This window comes from Notolepis coatsorum (assembly GCF_963971535.1).
Source record: "Notolepis coatsorum genome assembly, chromosome: 12".
Taxonomy (NCBI): domain Eukaryota; kingdom Metazoa; phylum Chordata; class Actinopteri; order Aulopiformes; family Paralepididae; genus Notolepis; species Notolepis coatsorum.
In genome coordinates this window covers 103,598,917-103,619,177 of record NC_140176.1, presented here as the reverse complement: position 1 = coordinate 103,619,177, position 20,261 = coordinate 103,598,917, and positions in this window count along the sequence as shown.

Genomic DNA, 20,261 nt, shown 5'->3' with positions numbered 1-20,261 from the left:
TGCCTGAGTATCATTAAGTATCTCGAGGCTGGGGGGACATGTCCTCTTTTTTGGAAATCAAAATATGGTCACCCTAACTATAGCTCTGCAGCTACCTACTATAGCCCTTCAGCTACCTAATATAGCTCTGCAGCTAACTGCTATAGCTCTGCAGCTACCTACTATAGCTCTGCAGCTACCTGCTATAGCCCTGCAGCTACCTGCTATAACACTGCAGCTACCTACTATAGCCCTGCAGCTACCTACTATAGCCCTGCAGCTACCTACTATAGCCCTGCAGCTACCTACTATAGCTCTGCAGCTACCTGCTATAGCCCTGCAGCTACCTGCTATAACTCTGCTGCTACCTACTATAGCCCTGCAGCTACCTACTATAGCCCTGCAGCTACCTACTATAGCTCTGCAGCTAACTACTATAGCCCTGCAGCTAAACCTACTATAGCCCTGCAGCTACCTGATATAGCCCTGTAGCTACCAACTATAGCTCTGCAGCTACCTACTATAGCTCTGCAGCTACCTACTATAGCCCTGCAGCTACCTACTATAGCTCTGCAGCTACCTACTATAGCCCTGCAGCTACCTACTATAGCCCTGCAGCTACCTACTATAGCTCTGCAGCTACCTACTATAGCTCTGCAGCTACCTACTATAGCCCTGCAGCTACCTCCTATAGCTCTGCAGCTACCTACTATAGCCCTGCAGCTACCTACTATAGCTCTGCAGCTACCTACTATAGCCCTGCAGCTACCTCCTATAGCTCTGCTGCTACCTACTATAGCCCTGCAGCTACCTGCTATAGCTCTGCTGCTACCTACTATTGCCCTCCAGCTACCTGCTATAGCCCTGCAGCTAACTAGCCCTGCAGCTACCTGATACAGCCCTGCAGCTACCTACTATAGCCCTGCAGCTACCTACTATAGCCCTGCAGCTATCTACTATAGCCCTGCAGCTACCTGCTATAGCTCTGCAGCTACCTGCTATAGCTCTGCAGCTACCTGCTATAGTTCTGCAGCTACCTACTATAGCCCTGCAGCTACCTACTATAGCTCTGCAGCTACTGCTATAGCTCTCCAGCTACCTGCTATAGCTCTGCAGCTACCTACTATAGCTCTGCAGCTACCTGCTATAGCCCTGCAGCTACCTGCTACAGCTCTGTAGCTACCTGCTATAGCTATGCAGCTACCTACTATAGCCCTGCAGCTACCTACTATAGCTCTGCAGCTACCTGCTATAGCTCTGCAGCTACCTACTATAGCTCTGCAGCTACCTGCTATAGCTCTGCAGCTACCTACTATAGCTCTGCAGCTACCTACTATAGCTCTGCAGCTTCCTGCTATAGCCCTGCAGCTACCTACTATAGCCCTGCAGCTACCTACTATAGCTCTGCAGCTACCTGCTATAGCTCTGCAGCTACCTACTATAGCTTTGCAGCTACCTGCTATAGCTCTGCAGCTACCTACTATAGCTCTGCAGTTACCTGCTATAGCTCTGCAGCTTCCTGCTATAGCCCTGCAGCTACCTACTATAGCTCTGCAGCTACCTGCTATAGCCCTGCAGCTACCTGCTATAGCTCTGCAGCTAACTACTATAGCCCTGCAGCTACACTATAGCTCTGCGCTACCTGCTATAGCCCTGCAGCTACCTACTATCAGTGTTAATTTTGTTGACTAAATTGATGACGAAAGATGTTCGTCAATGAAGGTTTTTTTCATGACGACAACGAGACGTGACGTCACGTTATTGAAGACCACATGACGCCAACGCGACTAAATTATATATCGTTGACCACAACTGACGACACAAAAATGTAATTTACAAAAACCAGGATGAAATTTCTCTTCATGTATGTTGATATTGTTGACTAAAACAAGACGAGACAAAATAATTATAACTTTTCGAATTATTATTTCAGTATTTCCGTTTCCGGCTGTGACGGGAGTCTCTGCAGCAGGCAGGTGACGCAGGCGCGTGGGGCTTTCATTCTGTCCCTGACACAGCACAAGCACGGAGGTAGAAAGACCAGTAGGTGGCATTACTGCATTATCAAAGAGCTGAGCCCCCCCCTCAGGCCCTCACTCAGTCAGACAATGGCGACCGCGAACCAACAGCAACAGGGTCTCAAGTTAATGATCAATTATCCCGTGGGCTTGGAAGAAAACGAAGACCAGACCTCTGGGCATACTTTAGATATATAGAGCTCGAAGGACTGACAGAATGTATTGTTGAAAAAAGTTAAACACGAGGAGAGGCCTCTCAGGCCGGGGAGAAATGTGGTCATCGGATGAAGGGAAAAAACACCACTAATCTCAAACGCCATCTGAAGACATTCCACAATACAAGGAAATCCAGGTAAATGTAAAAATGCATTAGCACCATATGACTGAGTGAATTTGTGGTGGATTAGCCCGTCTGTTGTAACTTGCTTGCTAGCTACTAGCTAGCCCCCTGATGCTAACGCTAGTCTAGCCACGTGACGGCTTTGCTGTAAGATGATAATATTGTGTTGTGTTCTCATCTTCGCTGTAAGATGATAATATTATGTTGTGTTCTCATCTTCGCCGCAAGATGATAATATTGTGTTGTGTTCTCATCTTCGCCGCAAGATGATAATATTGTGTTGTCTTCTCATCTTCGCTGTAAGATGATAATATTGTGTTGTGTTCTCATCTTCGCTGTAAGATGATAATATTGTGTTGTGTTCTCATCTTTGCTGTAAGATGATAATATTGTGTTGTGTTCTCATCTTCGCTGTAAGATGATAATATTGGCACTTTACACACCAACCTCAAAATGTGATTTATAATTTTCTTTTTTTTTTTTGTATTTTTTTTTTTTATAATTTTTTAAACAAACACATAAACAAACATGACAACACACGATAATATATACAAGCATTAGTTGACAGTGCACATCCAATGAAATCACATTTGAGTTAATTGTCTTATACAGGATATACCCTTAATACCTGTTATCTAAAAACCTACATATGCTCTAGCTCGTACCCCCCCCCCCCCTCCCGGACCCCCCATTGGATAATCCATCCATTTTCCCTCGCTCCTAACCAGACATTACCATTATATGCTAGCTTTTATTTTCTCCACCACTTCTAACCACAATGTCATTTTGGATTCATTGAGACCCAAAATTCTTGCTGTAGATATTTCTTGATAGATCACATCGAGATATGTAATAATCCAGACCTTTCGGCACATTTTTTCCGGTTGGAACCATCGTGATGCTATCAGCTTTTTAGCCACTGTGATACCCGATAGAACCAATCTCTTTAGCTGTGGATGTACTGCACACTCAAAAACATCATTCAGCAGTAATACAGAGGGGTGTAGGCTACAGGTATATTCCAAGTTAAGAGATTTGATAATTGCTGGGTCACCTCTTTCCAGAATATCTTAACTGGTGGGCAGTCCCAGTACATGTGCATAAATGTCCCCTCGTCCCCATTTGTACATAAGGAGCATTTGGAGTCTTGTATAAGACCCATTTTTTTCAGTCTTATAGGAGTCAAGTATGTCCTGTGAATATAGTTAAGATTTGTTTGTTTGTTTGTTTGTTTGTTTATTTACACATATAAAAACAGTTACATATATAATACAATATAGTCCACAAGGGATGTGTAGGAGAATTGCCTAAAAACCCTCAAGGGGCTTGCATGTGGCATTCACCAGGAAGCAAAATTACATTATATCAAGATAAAATATAAAATAAAATCCCCCCCCCCCCCCCCCCTAAACAAACAAACACACACAAGCAGGCCTACATAGACACCGAAGTAGGCACCCCATGCCATACGATTTCTGGTATAGAGAAAACAATCAATGACAGGAAGAATATATAATAAAACGAAAATACTATAACAAAATACATCAAGCCATCAGACCACAGTTTGTAAAGGAAGTCCATATGGGAAATATTGGTGATCTAGGAGATGAGATTTCAGTGCTCTTTTGAATTTCAGAAAAGAAAATTCCAAAATATGTGGAGGCAAAGAGTTCCACAACTTTGACCCTCGGTAGAGCAAACAAAACTGAGATTGGGAAGTGCGGGAAAAGGGTGGTCTAAGCAAACAGGAACTACGTGTGGGGTAATTATGAATTTGGTGATTGTGGGCAAACATGTCATGAAAAAAAGGGCGAAGGGCTCTGTTTAAAGAACTATGCACAAATAAACCAGTCTGAAGATGATTCACTTGATAAACACTGAGTATACCTAACTTATGGAATAGAGGCTGAGAAGAATGACTTCGTTGAACACAGCTGATTATTTTTAGAGCTCGTTTCTGCAGACGGTATATGGGCTCAAGTTTGGTCTGATGCGTACTACCCCAAACTAAATTACAGTAATTGATATATGGGTAAACCATAGAGTAATATAACATTGTGGCTGGGTCACCTATTTCCAGAATATCTTAACTGGTGGGCAGTCCCAGTACATGTGCATAAATGTCCCCTCGTCCCCATTTGTACATAAGGAACATTTGGAGTCTTGTATAAGACCCATTTTTTTCAGTCTTATAGGAGTCAAGTATGTCCTGTGAATATAGTTAAGATTGATTTGTTGATGGTCCGGGTTCCTTGATGTGAGTCGAACATTTGTGATTTATCATTTTATATCAAATCAAATCAAATCAAATTTATTTATAGGGCCCGACAACACACGTTAATGTCCCCATGGGCCGTACAGGGCCCTATTCCCCGTACCTGGTTCAACTAAGTCGATCAAGAGTCCCATTATCCAGATTCAATTAACCCGATGTTTGAAGCCGGGATTTTCCTGTTCCTCGAAGGTGGATTCAGTCTCGTTAACTCGAACCAGACTTGATACTCAGGATCAGTGCGCGCGCCCGCCTCAGCTGAGAAGACAGCAAGTGTCGAGAGCAGAAATCCTGATTTTCTAACGGCATTGATTGATTGATTGATTTAAAACTTTATTAACAGATTGCAGTACGGCTCAATAGCCTCGCCGACAAGTTAAATGCATAATCTATAGGCACATTTTAAGTCCCTCATTACCCCAATCAATCAGATTATATTTCTTTAAACGTGCCCTGCTGGCAGTAGGTTCATGGAATGGATAATCAAATGAGATCTTGCTAGCGAAAATAATTAGTTCAACAGTTTCAGAATAAGGATACGGCTCTCTTATCCATTGATGGATGTATGGTTGATGTTTCATTTGTCTGCCACCGTGGTCTGATGGTTGTGCATTTTGCCTTTCACACGGACGACCCGCGTTCGAATCCCACTTCTTCTAGTTTTCTTTTTGAAATGTAAATACTTCAATTTGGTGCACGTTGAGAGCTATATAAAGAATGACATCCTCAATGCATGTAGATTTATAATATTTTAACTTAAAACTAGGCTACTTTTGTGTATAATCATTAATATTATATTCCAAAAAAATTATATTGGAAACGCGGGGTCTCGAACTCAGGTCGCCCGCTTGCCAGGAGTGAACACTGGCCGTTGGACCACTGTGCCAGACGGGATATATTCATTGTGTATCCATCAATGGACAAGAGACCCGTGTTTAGAATATTTTTCTTTTGAATGAAGTTTTATCTCTTTATTCTCAAATGCATTAATCCCAGTTACAATATCACAATAATGTGTGAGTGATGATACAATTCAACAATCCTCAGATTCCTCATAATTCATAATCCACAAAAACCACAATCCACGCATAGACACTTCAATTTTATGCTTGAATGAAACACAATCCAGGCGCTCCCACAGCGGAGAATATGAAAGGAATCAGAGCCAAACGAGCGATAGGTTTCAATCATTAAAAATATCCCGCGGGATTCACATTTGCAATGCTGCGCGTTGTTAAAATAACCACATAATGTGTACATCGCACCTAGCGAGCGCCACGGTATATATAACATGCATTATTTAGGACAACGTGAATTTAGTATCAGCATTTTGGGTCTATTTCACATTTCAAAAGCCCCCTCTAGAAGAATGAAGCACAAGAACATAATTCAGAATGGTATAATGCAGAGTGAGAATAATTTCAGCAAGCTAGCTGGCATTTCTTTGCGGGGGCGTGGCCATGGTTCATCCAGCTAACTGAACTTAAACCTGCTCTCGACCAGGCTCAAACTTTTTGATCTGTTACCATGGTGATTTAGACAATCGAGCGTCGGGGAATGGAAAGGTCTGGCTTAAGTCAGGCTATACTGGAAATTATCCGGCTAACTCAGTTAGCCAGGTACGGGGAACGGGGCCCTGGTCTTCTTTAAACAAGTCAAGAAGAAAACATAACAATAAGTCAAGAACAGAACAAGAACACCATAAGGTCCAAACATTTTTAGATGAATGCAAATAAATATATGTTTATGCAAGCAGATTGCAATCAGATTGCTACTGTGTGTACTATACACACTACTATTATATACTCAACTACTACTGTACTGTGTTTGTTTACAACAGACAGTATCCTGTTAGTTAGTGTTGTTGTTACACTGCGCTGGCTGCTGTTACTGAGTGTTATTTAATATTTATCATTCAAATAAATCGCTGCCAGGTGAGCAAGGCAAGAGATAATGTGACTGTCTTATTAAGTTATTGCTCCATTCACAGATCGACAGTGAGCGCACCCTTCCTGTATATTACTTGTGCCGCAGACTCAGATTCCCCTAGGTTAAAAAAAATATATACGCAATTTAAATCAGAATATGTTCCATGTTGACAATTTCTGACTTCTGACACGTTTTTTTCCATTGACTAAAAATAGACAAAAATGTCATCCGTTTTCGTCGACTAAATCTAGACGAAAACAAAAAAGACAGACAAAAACTGACTAAGACTAAAATGCTCAGACATTTAGTTGACTAAAACTGACTAAACGAAAAATAAATGAAAATGACTAAATATGATGAAAACGAAAAAGGAGCACTTGACACATGACTAAGACTAAAACTAAAATGAAAATAGCTGCCAAAATTAACACTGCCTACTATAGCTCTGCAGCTACCTACTACAGCCCTGCAGCTACCTGCTATATCCCTGCAGCTACCTACTATAGCTCTGCAGCTACCTACTATAGCTCTGCAGCTACCTACTATAGCCCTGCAGCTACCTACTATAGCTCTGCAGCTAACTGCTATAGCCCTGCAGCCACCTGCTATATCTCTGCTGCTACCTACTATAGCACTACAATGAATCAAATCAAGTTGCCGGATAAGAATAGAGTAAATAGAATAAAAATTGAATAATTTTTTTTAAGTAAATAAATACAGTAAAAATATACTGAGGTCTACAGTAGGTGTAATATTGCACAGTGCTGTTTCAAACTAAGTCCAGGAAGATGGTAACTGCGACTCTGTGCTCAGTGATGCATGTATAAGAAGTATATTATTTTCAAATGCTTTGTTTACATGTATGCTGTTTTCTGTTGCTTGGGTCTGAGAAGTGATCCATGAATAGGTGCTCGATTATACTTGCCTTGCAAGAAACTACTTAGTGGGGGAATGCACACCTGCTTCTCATTCATTACACAAATGAGAGCAACAGCATGTGTGTTTGTTTGATTCTTCACTTCCCCTATGCAGGTAAGAATGTATTATTGTTTCATTCAATTCATGTCTGTGCATGTATCAATTCATGTGTGTGCATGTGTGACGGATGCGTCTGTGCGCCGCACCCGCACATATTAACTTGTTCCCTCACCCTTATCATTTGTTTGGTTGCTTCAACTCTGCAGCCAGCCGTCCTAACTCTGGGCAAACAGAGCAGCTGCAACTGGTCCACCCTAAATAGCCGGATGGGGGTGGTGGACCAAACCATGTCACAGGAGATGTCGGGGGGGGGGGGGGGGGGGGGTTCCTTGTATTGTGATTTAGTTTATTATATGTATTTTCCCTATTACTTAAGATTATTGGTTGTTTAGTTCGGTAGATATGTTATATGTTGTATGTTTATTGTTTATTTGATTAATGTGCATTTTTAAGATGGTAGAGTAAAAGATGAATTAATCAATTAGCCTGCCTATGTTTATGTGTCTGGCCAGGACCTATATATAGTTTGAGTTCTCTTTTGTGTCGGGTCTTCCGTTCTGTCCAGGTCTGTTTTTGTCTTGCTATATTATTTGGACCATTTATGTTATATTTAAATTATGTTTTTGAAATGGGTAAAATAAAACCCTTATTTTTTGCCAAAACCACTGTGTCCTCCTTGTCTGGCTGCTTGGTCCCTTACAGCATGTATCATTTCATGTGTGTGCATGTATCATTTCATGTCTGTGCATCAGTGCATGTGAGCGGATCGGAGCGTGAGCGGCGCGGGGCGCGGAGCGGCCGGTTTTGACGTGAGCGAGGAGTGGGTTTTAAAATGAGTCTGCGCGACGTCCGGAGCGAGAGTTCTCCTCCGCTCCACTCCACTCCAGGTCGCTCACAGTGGTTTAACACTGTTGATGTAATATACATGCAGTACAATGCCAAAGCAACAGATGGCGATGTACAAACATGAAGGCCATTTTCAACCAATGAGAAGGGTGAACCTGTGATATCCTGTTCAAGCTTCACTCCTCCTCCTTCACTCACTCCTGTTAGAAAAAGTATCGACGCCATTGTTGTTGACGTTAGCTTACATGCTAACGTTAATGGCAGCGACCATAGCATTGTGGCTCGGCTAGCCTATCATCGCTTAATAGAGCTAGTGAATGGATAAACAACGTTATTTAACATTGCAGAATGGGTACAATTACAATGCGGCTCAATACAAACAATTGTTAAGGGGCCCAGGGGGTGTAGACTGTTGTAGTTTGAGCTCATTTACACCATGCTCCAAAAAAAAAAAAAAAAAAAAAAAAAAATGCAGAGCGATCTGGCGCGGGGAGCGGGGAGCACTCGATTCAAGGCGAGCGGAGAGCGACTTGGGGGCGGGGTCAACATGAGCGATTAGCGGAGCGGACCAAGCTTTAAAGAGCGAAGAGCGGATTTCTCGGCCGCGCCGATCCGCTCACGTGGCCTGCTGTGCATGTATCATTTCATGTGTGTGCATGTATCATTTCATGTGTGCATGTATCATTTCATGTCTGTGCATGTATGCCCCAAAACTGTGGAACAAACTACCCCAAAACATCAGAGAAGCCAACTCGCTAGACATCTTTAAAAGACAGCTTAAAACCTATCTCTTTGCTCAGGCATTTCACTGTGGGGTAATGCAGGCAAATATCTGAAGATAGATATCTGCTACCACCTAGTGGCAAGGGTAAATATTATTATAGAAACATCAGGGATATCCTGACACAAATTGTACTTACCTGCACTATTCTTACCCTGCCTACTTGTATACACTGCCTATCAAATCTATGTGTCGGTTATCACACTTTATACTTCTTACTGATGACTATTTTTAAACTGAATCATTTTAAACTATTTTTATTATTTGTATTACTGAATCAAACTGTAAACGGAGATATATTCTTACCCTACCTACTTTCATACACTTCCAATGAAATTCATATGTATGTTAGAGTGATGCTCTGTTGTGAGGAGAAGATGACTTGAATGAATGAATGAATGAATCTAGCAAAGTTGTTTACCATTCCAGTTACGTACATCGTGCCAAGGTTGATTCTCCTAACTGGGCCATTTTCATCTGATTGAACAATCTTATCACACTTTTTACTGTAACCTTGCTATTTACATTTTTTATTTGTATGCTCGCTTATGCCTGTATTTTTTACTGTTGTATGTCCGTTCTATTTTTATAATTTTTAGACTATTTTTAAACTTTTTTTTGTATTTTATTTTTTTATTATTTTTTAAACAAACACATAAACAAACATGACAACACACGATAAGATATACAAGCATTAGTTGTCAGTGCACATCCAATGAAATCACATTTTTGTTAATTGTCTTATATAGGATATACCCCTAATACCTGTTATCTAAAAACCTACACACATATGCTCCAGCTCGTACCCCCCCCCCTTCCGGACCCCCCATTGGATAATCCATCCATTTTCCCTCGCTCCTAACCAGACATTACCATTATATGCTAGCTTTTATTTTCTCCACCACTTCTAACCACAATGTCATTTTGGATTCATTGAGACCCAAAATTCTAGCTGTAGATATTTCTTGATAGATCACATCGAGATATGTAATAATCCAGACCTTTCGGCAAATTTTTTCCGGTTGGAACCATCGTGATGCTATCAGCTTTTTAGCCACTGTGATACCCGATAAAACCAATCTCTTTAGCTGTGGATGTACTGCACACTCAAAAACATCATTCAGCACAGAGGGGTGTACAGGTATATTCCAATTTAAGAGGTTTGATAGTTGCTGGGTCACCTCTTTCCAGAATATCTTAACTGGTGGGCAGTCCCAGTACATGTGCATAAATGTCCCCTCGTCCCCATTTGTACATAAGGAGCATTTGGAGTCTTGTATAAGACCCATTTTTTTCAGTCTTATAGGAGTCAAGTATGTCCTGTGAATATAGTTAAGATTGATTTGTTGATGGTCCGGGTTCCTTGATGTGAATCGAATATTTGCCCAGGCTTCTTGCCAATCAAAATCACTTTCCAGGTCTGGTATATCCCTCCTCCAGACGGAGTCTAGGTGGAGGGTTTCATATGAGGACGTTAGTAATTGATCATAAAAATCTGAAACAAAACCTCTTGATGTCTCTCTTTCATAGAAGAATTTGTGGTATCTGTGGTGTACAATTGGTATATTTAATGGAACACCGTGAGCCTTCAAACATGCCAATAGCTGTGCGTAAAAGTAATATGTGGACTTGGCGAGATAAATTTTTTTGCGTATTTCATTGAAACTACAAAAACCCTGTTTATTGAAGACGTCTCCTAATGAGTGTATGCCTTGCTTTTCCCATCTAGGGAATCTTATAGGTTGTTTTTCTATCCAGAGTGCATTGTTATTGAATAAGGGAGTATGATTATGCCATTTATGTAGGGTAGAATATTTTTTTTGTGTTTCGCGCCATATCCGGATCGCATGAGTGATTATGGGGCCAAATTTTCGTTCGCATTGCTTAATTGGTAATTTGGTGTATACTATGCCCTTCAGCTTATGTGGAGCTACTATATTTTCTTCTAAATTTCTCCAGGATACTAATGCTTGGGGATCAAACCATGTTGTTAGTGGTCTTAAAGTGTACGCCTTAAAGTAGTGGTAGAAATCTGGAAATGCCATACCTCCGTCTGCTTTGTTTCTCTGTGCGGTGGATCTTTTTATATGTGGTGGTTTGTTATTCCAAATAAATTTGTATGTGGAGGAGTGTAATTCTTTCCAGTACCCCTTTGGAGGGGGTAACGGTAGCATTGAACTGAATAAGTTGATTCTAGGTAGGACGTCCATCTTGATTATTGATATACGTGCCTGTAATGAGTTTTTAAGTTTCGACCACCTGACAAGGTCGTATTTGATTTTGTTTTGGATTTTTATGTAATTGTGCTTCACCGTTTGGCTTATGGTGGGGAATATCTCAACTCCCAAACATCTAAATTGTTTTACCATCTGTATCTCTTTTGGGTGGGTTATGTTTCTTTTTGCAGGGGCGTTAAGTGGGAGGAAGGCCGACTTCGGCCAATTTATCCTAAATCCCGATAGATCTCCAAAGTCTTCAATCAGCTTGAGAAGATGAGGCAATGCTGTGTTGGGGTTTTGCATGAACAGTATTACGTTGTCCGCATATAAACTAATTTTGTGTTGTGTGCCCTTGATTATGATTGGTTCTATGGATTGGGATTGTCTTATATATTGTGCTAAAGGCTCTAATGATAGATCGACTATTTTTTAACTTAATCATTTTAAACTATTTTATTATTTGTATTACTGAATAGAGAGCCTATTAGGATGCTAGATCCTAATGTGAAACACTGTGATTTACCATACCTTGCTATGCTCGCTCATGCCTGTATTTTTTACTGTTGTGAAGCACTTTGAACTGCAACCTCTGTATGAAAAGTGCTATACAAATAAAGTTATTATTATTTCATGTGTGCATGTATCATTTCATGTGTGTGCATGTATCAATTCATGTGTGTGCATGTATCATTTCATGTGTGTGCATGTATCATTTCATGTGTGTGCATGTATCATTTCATGTGTGTGCATGTATCATTTCATGTGTGTGCATGTATCATTTCATGTGTGCATGTATCATTTCATGTGTGTGCATGTGTAGCAGGGTGGATTATCCCTGCTTTATGGGAGTGGTTGTACACGGCCACCTGGTAGCGAGAACGCAGCAGAGCTACCCCCGACTGTAGGCCAGGAATGTTGAAGTGGAGGTCGAGCAGCAGGAGTGGATGGGGCCTAGGATTCACTGACCTAGGGATGGTACGCTGGTCCTTCTTGCCCTCCAGGGCGATCAGCAGTAGCTCCCCACACACCCACACTTCCCCCAATACTTCCTGAGCCCTCCCACACCCGATGGCAGTAAGGTGGATGATATATTCGCTCCCCAAAGCAGTACTCTTCCTTAATGATGAGTGGAGACCTTTTACAATGAACTATAGGCAGGGGGTGGGCAAAGGGTTAAACAATAATGAGCATTACTCGGAGAGAAAAGGGTTAGACAGAATGCACATTAACGACACACACACAGTGCTCCCATTTACGTCTCCTTTACTGAAGGCTTAGCATGTTACACATTATCGCATACCTATCAAGGCTACTTCCACACTGGGCACCTAGTGCTCTCACTCTATACTACAGACACAGTAAGAACCTCTTCCCTTTAAGGGTTATCTACTGCTCTGCTTCACGGTAGGTGGATAACAAGGTAAGAAGTAAAGGAGTTCAATGGGAATTTTACAAGGAACCACACATTGTTATCACACTCAAAAGAAATTAACAGTGGGCCCACATTAGCAAATAAAAATCCTATCTAAAGCCGGCTTTTTCCCCAAAACAATAAATGGTCGGGGTGCCCCTAGACACTGCTGCCAGCGTTCGTTCAAAGCACTGTTTATCTTCGTCCTTAGAGAGCCTGCGCCACACAGTGGAAATGTCTACCGGTAACGTTTCAGCACTCGAAGCGCCGCTGTACTTAACCAAAATGGCGGGCCTGCTCTCACCACCAGCCGTCCGTGTGGTAAGATGGCCGACGGGCGATCCCGCGATACAGGCAGCGGGGCGGGGTAGACGCTGGGCAGGTGACTGCTGGGGCAACGGCTTGGAGGGGCTGGAGGAGCGTGCAGTGTAGTGACGTCCGCTGCTGGGCTGAATGGGTGGGCCGACACGCGGGCTAAACTGTGGTGCTAGCCTAAAAAAAGCTAAGCTGTGGGTCGTGGTGAACCCCCTGTCATGGCGCCTATACACAGCTAACGCAAGGTGGGCAATATCTACCACCTGGTCTTCGGCATTCGCTCGTCTGCCGGTTCATTCACAATGTCTCTTCCGCATTAACCAAACGCTAAGCTACCGCATACTTCTAGAATACCCCGTTGTGTAACTGAGTTTATCTCTCGCGTGCTGAATCTCCGGAGCTCCAGTCCCGTACGTCTTCCTCCCTCCCTCTGTGGAAAACGATGAAGAGGAAGCCCCTCCCTCGGCACCGCGCTCTGAGCCCATACTTCTTCAACTGTGCCTCCCTGCCCAGCGTGACCACCAGCGCCCCTGGCGGCACCTGTATCCTGTCCCACTATGAAGCGTCAATGTTAGGATAGGGAGAATCAAAGAGAGCACCAAGTTAAGTGTCAATGTCGGGGTAGGGATGATCAAGAGCGGTCAGCCGGTTACACAACGTCCTTGTGAACACAGGGAATGCAAAAGATTAGCGTTAGACACCTTGAATAATAGTCTGTAGCGCTGGGATAAAGGAGTCGGAGGCGGTGTATCGAAGTTGAACCTAATTCCTTTATTCAACAGCAGCATAACAACAATGTCAACGTAGTCGAATCGATAGATAGAATGAATGCTAGAGGCAGGAAGTGCTACACACAATATCGTCCGGGGGGGAACTACTATTCCCAACAACAGTTCTGTGTGAATTATGTACAGTCACTACACAAGCCCCCCCAGAATTCACCCATAGTCAAAATCCCCCCGGCGTGGGGGAACAATTGCCCGGCCTCTGCGTGTGCGGAAAACTGGCGGCGGGGAGGGCGGAGCGGTGTAAGTGCTCGCGCCCTCCACGACACCCGGGGGCACGAAACGGCCTCGGCGAGCACGGAAAACCGGGGGTGAAGAGGGGAAAGCGTCGCAAGCGCCCGTACCCTCTCCGACACCCGGGGGCACTGGCATCGGTGAGGCTGCCGGTGGCTCTGTGGGAGGTGGCTCCCAGGGCAACGGCGGATGACCCCTGCGGGGGGGAAGGGCCAACTCCAAAGGTTGGGAAACGTCCACGTGAGCGGGCTTGATCCTCTCTATTGACACGGTCTCCGTCCTACCGCCCATGTTGACCATGAGGTCCTTATCACCGTGTCGCAGGACCCTAAACGGGCCATCGTAAGGGGGGCGTAGGGGCCCACGGTGCGCGTCGTGGCGAACAAAAACGTACCATGCTGCGACGTGGGAATCGGGGCGAAGGTCTGAGCCGCTTCCCGCAGGGTGGAACGCTGGCTGGCCGCGGACCAAGGGGTTGTCGCGTCCTGAATGAAATCCCCCGGGACGCGCAATGTCTGGCCGTATAACAGCTCCGCGGACGAGGACTGCAGGTCTTCTTTGGGGGCACTCCTAAGTCCGAGCATGACCCATGGCAGCTTATCCACCCAGTTGCCGTCCGTCAGGCCTGCGCGCGGCGCTGCCTTCATGGACCGGTGGAAACGTTTGCATAGCCCGTTGGCCTGCGGGTGGTACGCGGTTGTACGGTGCAGCTTAACGTGTTCCAGAGCTCCGAGGTGAACTGCGAGCCCCGGTCGGAGGAGAGGTCGGACGGGGTGCCAAAACGTGCAATCCACGTGCTGATAAAGGCGCGGGCCACGTCGGAAGAAGATGTCAAGGCGAGGGGAACGGCTTCCGGCCATCGGGTGGTCCTGTCCACCATAGTGAACAGGTAGGTAAACCCGTGAGAGGAAGGAAGCGGGCCCACGAGGTCAACGTTGACATGGTCAAATCTCCTCTCGGGAACTACGAATGTCACAAGCGGGGCCTTGGTATGTCGGTGCACTTTAGCCCATTGGCAGGACACACACGCGTCGACCCAGGCCATCACGTCTTTCTTGAGCCCTCGCCACACAAATTTCTGTGACACCAACCTGCTCGAAGGCTTCCTACCGGGGTGAGACAGGTTGTGCACCGCCTCGAAAGCCTGCCTGCGCCAGCCTATAGGGACCAGCGGCGCCCGGTGGAGAGGTCACAGAGCAGAGTCTGCGACCACGTTGGCTTTCCCAGCGATATGCCGTATGTCTGTCGTGTATTCAGAAATATACGAGAGTTTGCGCTGTTGTCACGCGGACCACGGTTCAGCCACCTTGGACATGGAGAACGTGCAGGGTTTGTGGTCGACGAAGGCCGTAAACTCCCGGCCCTCCAGCATGAAACGGAAATGGCGCACCGCCAACCAGAGGCCTAGGAGCTCTGTCAAATGCACTGTACTTGCGCTCCCTGGGGGTCAGTTGACGGCTGAAAAACGCCAGCGGTTGCCAGGCGCCGTCAACGTACTGTTCATGAACCGCGCCCACCGCGTAGTCTGACGCGTCGGTGGTAATGGCGACCGGGGCCCCCGATGACGGGTGAGCCAACATGGCTGCATCCGCCAGGGCCGTCTTGGTGGCCGCGAAGGCTGTCGTCCTCTCGGCCGTCCAGTCGACAGGCTGGTTGGGGGACTTGTCCTTCAGAGCCTCGTAAAGCGGCCGCATGGTGTGGGCCGCCCGGGGGATGAACCGGTGATAAAACGTCACCATCCCGAGGAATTCTCTGAGTGCTCGGGGCGTCGGGGGTCGTGGAAAAGCGGAAGCGGCTTCCACTTTCGACGGGAGGGGGGCGATGAGATGTCCGAGGAACTGTATGGAGGTCAACCCGAACTGGCACTTAGCCGGGTTGATGATTAGGCCGTGTTGGCCAAGCCTCGTAAAGAGGCATCGGAGGTGCGCCAGGTGCTCTTCGGGCGAGGAGCTGGCCACGAGGATGTCGTCCAGGTAGACAAAAATAAACGGCATGTCTCTGAGCGTCGAGTCCATTAGCCTCTGGAAAGACTGTGCCGCGTTCTTAAGTCCGAACGGCATCCGTAGGAACTCGAATAGACCGAAGGGTGTTACCACCGCCGTCTTGGGGATGTCCAAGGGGTGTACCGGCACTTGGTGGTAACTGCGTACCAGGTCTACTTTTGAAAAGAACAGCTTACCCGCCAGGTGCCCTGAGAAGTCCTGGATGTGGGGGACCGGGTAGCGGTCTGGCGTGGTAGCGTCGTTGAGGCGTCTGTAGTCACCGCACGGTCTCCATCCCCCATCCGCTTTGGGCATGATGTGCAGCGGCGAGGCCCAGGGACTGTCCGAGCGTCGGATAATCCCCAACCTCTCCATGTTGGCGAACTCTGACCTAGCGACTGCTAGTCTGTCAGGGTTGAGCCGGCGGGCCCTAGCGTACACGGGAGCTCCTTGAGTCTCGATGTGATGCTCGACCCCGTGTTTGGTGGTTGCGGCTGAGAACGTAGGCTGTGTCAAGCCGGGAAACTCCTGCAGTAGGCGTTGGTACACGTCACCTTCTGCGAGCGAGCTGGCCAGCCCGCTGTATACTACTTCATTGCGCACACATGTCAAGGAAGCATATGTCTGGGCGTCTACCAGGCGGCCGTGCCTCACGTCCACGAGTAGCCCATGTGCACAGAGGAAATCCTCCCCGAGTAGTGGGAACGAGATGTCGGCCGTGACAAACTCCCACGTGAACCGCTGTCCCCCAAAACACAACTCCACGGTCCTCGTGCCGTAGGTGCGGATCGGGTTACCGTTGGCGGTCATCAGTCGCGGACCCCCATCCCCGCCGGCGGTGTCCTCCACCGTCGCCGGTAGGACGCTCCTCTGTGCTCCGGTGTCGCAGAGGAATTTTCGACCGGAGAGTGTGTCCTAAATGAAGAGTAGCCTGTTCGACGTACCTGCGCTCATGGCCGCTACTGGGCGCAGGTGTTGGCGTTTCCCGCCCTGACAAAAGTACAAGGTGGGCGGCACTTTGTTGCTCTCGCGCCAAAGCGTGCATGGAAATAACACAGGCCTGTGTCATTATTGCCGTCGGCCGCGGCGCCTCTCTCCATCTTCGCCATGTGCGCCCGTGTCGGGGCTAGCACCTCTGGGGCTAAGTGCTGCGTGGCCAGGTAGAACCGGTCCGCCTCTTCTGCTAGAGCACGGGGATCCACAATGGTTGTATTGGCAAGTGCCGTCTGTACCCGTGGCGGCATGTGTCTGAGGAACAGCTATTTAAATAAAAATTTCGGCTGTTCGGCGCCCAGTAGGTTCAGCATCATCTCCATGTGCTCTGACGGCTTGCTGTCTCCCAAGCCTCATATATCCAGCAAGCATCGGGCCCGCTCAGACTGTGATAACTAAAAAATCCTGAGTAGGTGCGTCTTAAACGCCTCATATTTATTCTGGGCCGGTGGAGCGGTAATGAAGCCTACCGTCCTCGCCGCTGTAGTGTTGTTCAGGCTCGAGACGACGTGGAAGTATTTTGCGGCGTCATCCACGATTCCCCGTAGGGCGAATTGCGCCTCGGTTTGGGCGAACCACGCAGCTGCCGACTGCTCCCAAAACTCAGGCAGTCTGAGAAAAACTGCGTTGTTTGCCATGTTCGTCGTATTATCTGTCTCGGAAACTTCCTCGAGACTAATGTCGGGGTCACCAGTGTAGCGCTGGGATAAAGGAGTCGGAGGCGGTGTATCGAAGTTGAACCTAATTCCTTTATTCAACAGCAGCATAACAACAATGTCAACGTAGTCGAATCGATAGATAGAATGAATGAATGCTCGAGGCAGGAAGTGCTACACACAATATCGTCCGGGGGGAACTACTATTCCCAACAACAGTTCTGTGTGAATTATGTACAGTCACTACAAGTCATACATTTTCGGGTGTCTACACATGTATCATTTCATGTGTGTGCATGTATCATTTCATGTGTGTGCATGTATCATTTCATGTCTGTGCATGTATCATTTCATGTCTGTGCATGTATCAATTCATGTGTGAGAATTGTAGCTCCATATTTATATACAGAGAAGCACTTAAATCATTGAATGGATATTGCAGTGAAAATGCTAATGAGAAAGTATAAAATAGAATGAATAGTTGTAAGGATTAACATTTGAAGTAATGCTTCAGCACAGTCTCAAGTGTGTTATTGCTATCGCTATTGACAATGTGAACAGATTTGTTTGTATTATTTCATTGATTGATTGATTCATTGTTTCATTAATTCATTACCCAAATGTGAACAATTGTGTTTGATATTGAGATTGTTTGTATTATTGTTCATTGAATTCATTACACAAATGAGAGCAACAGCATGTGTGTTTGTTTGATTCTTCACTCCCCCTATGCAGGGGGTGCAACACTAGGTCCTCTGCTGTGCAGGGTCCACCTAACAGAGGACATGGAAGGAGGTGCTCCATGGTCTGGGGTTCTGTGCCACAGTCGCATGTGGTTGGGCCACTAAGATAGCCCCATCTGCTTGAGGCTTCCCTGGAACAGCCAACACCTGGAAAGGAGCTAAGCAGCTATGACCCACGTGGCGTGTGGCCGGGACTACACACAATATTGGACCTTAACAGGAAACCCAACAGTACAGCTAACATTGCTGCCTCCCTACCGGATGAGCTGAACAGCTTTTACGCCCGTTTTGAACGGTACCACCAACCTTCCAGGGGAAGCCCCCACCACTCATTAACCCCTCCCACAAGTCTGTACGATGAACGGTTCATGAAATATGAAAGGGGCGGGGCTCATTGCAATGGACAATAATCTATTCATAAATATTTGTAATGCATGTATATCAATGACAATAGGTTCACTATGGCATGTCTATATATTGTCAACAGGTGCCAGAGAGCTGATTACCAGCGAACCTGTGTAATATCACCCTCTTGTGGTGAAAAGCTATAACTTCATACTAAATATGCATTTCAATGATAGAAATGAATTAACTTAAAATACTTGTCAAACTGCCCTATTGTGAGGTTAGCTACGGACAGAGATAGACAGGTGGACAGAACCGACCTGATGGAGATAATTATTATATTATATATAGTGTAGAGCAGGGGTGGGCAATTATTTTTCCCGGGGGGCCGAATGAGCAACTGAAAATATGTTGGAGGGCCGGGCCAAAATTCCAAACTCAATTATGCATAATATACATTTTATTTCTATATAAAAAGCAGTAAATGGCATTGTTTTGACCCCTGGTAAGAGTGTATGTTATTATTTGGCAATTAAAATGTGAGGTTAGCTTTCAAAAATATAATTTATTCAAATAGAATTTATTTCCAAAATGATAAACAAAATGTGAAACATTAATAACAAAGGGCATGTATGAAAAAGTGCTATACAAATAAAGTTATTATTTTGAGTTTCATATACTATTGAAACAAGGATTTTCTTAGCTTTCTAAAGACATCACATCATCTTATAGCCAAAATAAACAAGACATGTCACTGAACTGTGTAAAGAAAAGTGTCCCAGTTTTGTAGCCTTTTTTACTTTACATGCCTATATTAAACATTTAATGTTTTCAGCACTGTGCAAAAAAAAGAAAAAAAAATATCAAGTGTCCCATTTCACTTGTTATATTTCCACATTTTAGTGTTCTTCAGTTATTTTTTTTTTCATTTAGTGTGAGAAATCCAGTCTCTGTTGAGCTTTAACAAGTCCATCAAAGTCAGGTTGCATGTCTGCGGTGGAGATGCGAAGCACAGCTGCCAGATGTTCATCAGTGAGAGAGGATCTGTACCTGGACTTGGTAAACGTCATGACTGAGAATGTCTGTTCACATATGTAGGTGGATCCAAAGAGAACCAACATCTTCTGAGCATGTCTCCTCATGTTTGGAAAGTTCTCCTTCTTGAGAGCAGAGTAGAACTCTAGCAGTGATGCTGACTTAAAGTGCTCTTTCAGTAGTGAATCAGACTGCAGGTCAATGAGTTCAAGCTGAACATCAGTGGGTGCACTATCAACACTGCAGGTAAAGGGAGAGGAAACCAGCTGCATTTTATCCTCAACATTTTTGAAATCTTGAAAACGCCTTGAAAATTCATCATGCAGTGCTCCTAACATGGATGAGTACCTGTGCCGGTGATCAGCTGATGGTTTGACTTCTTTCAGGGTTTTCATGTGTT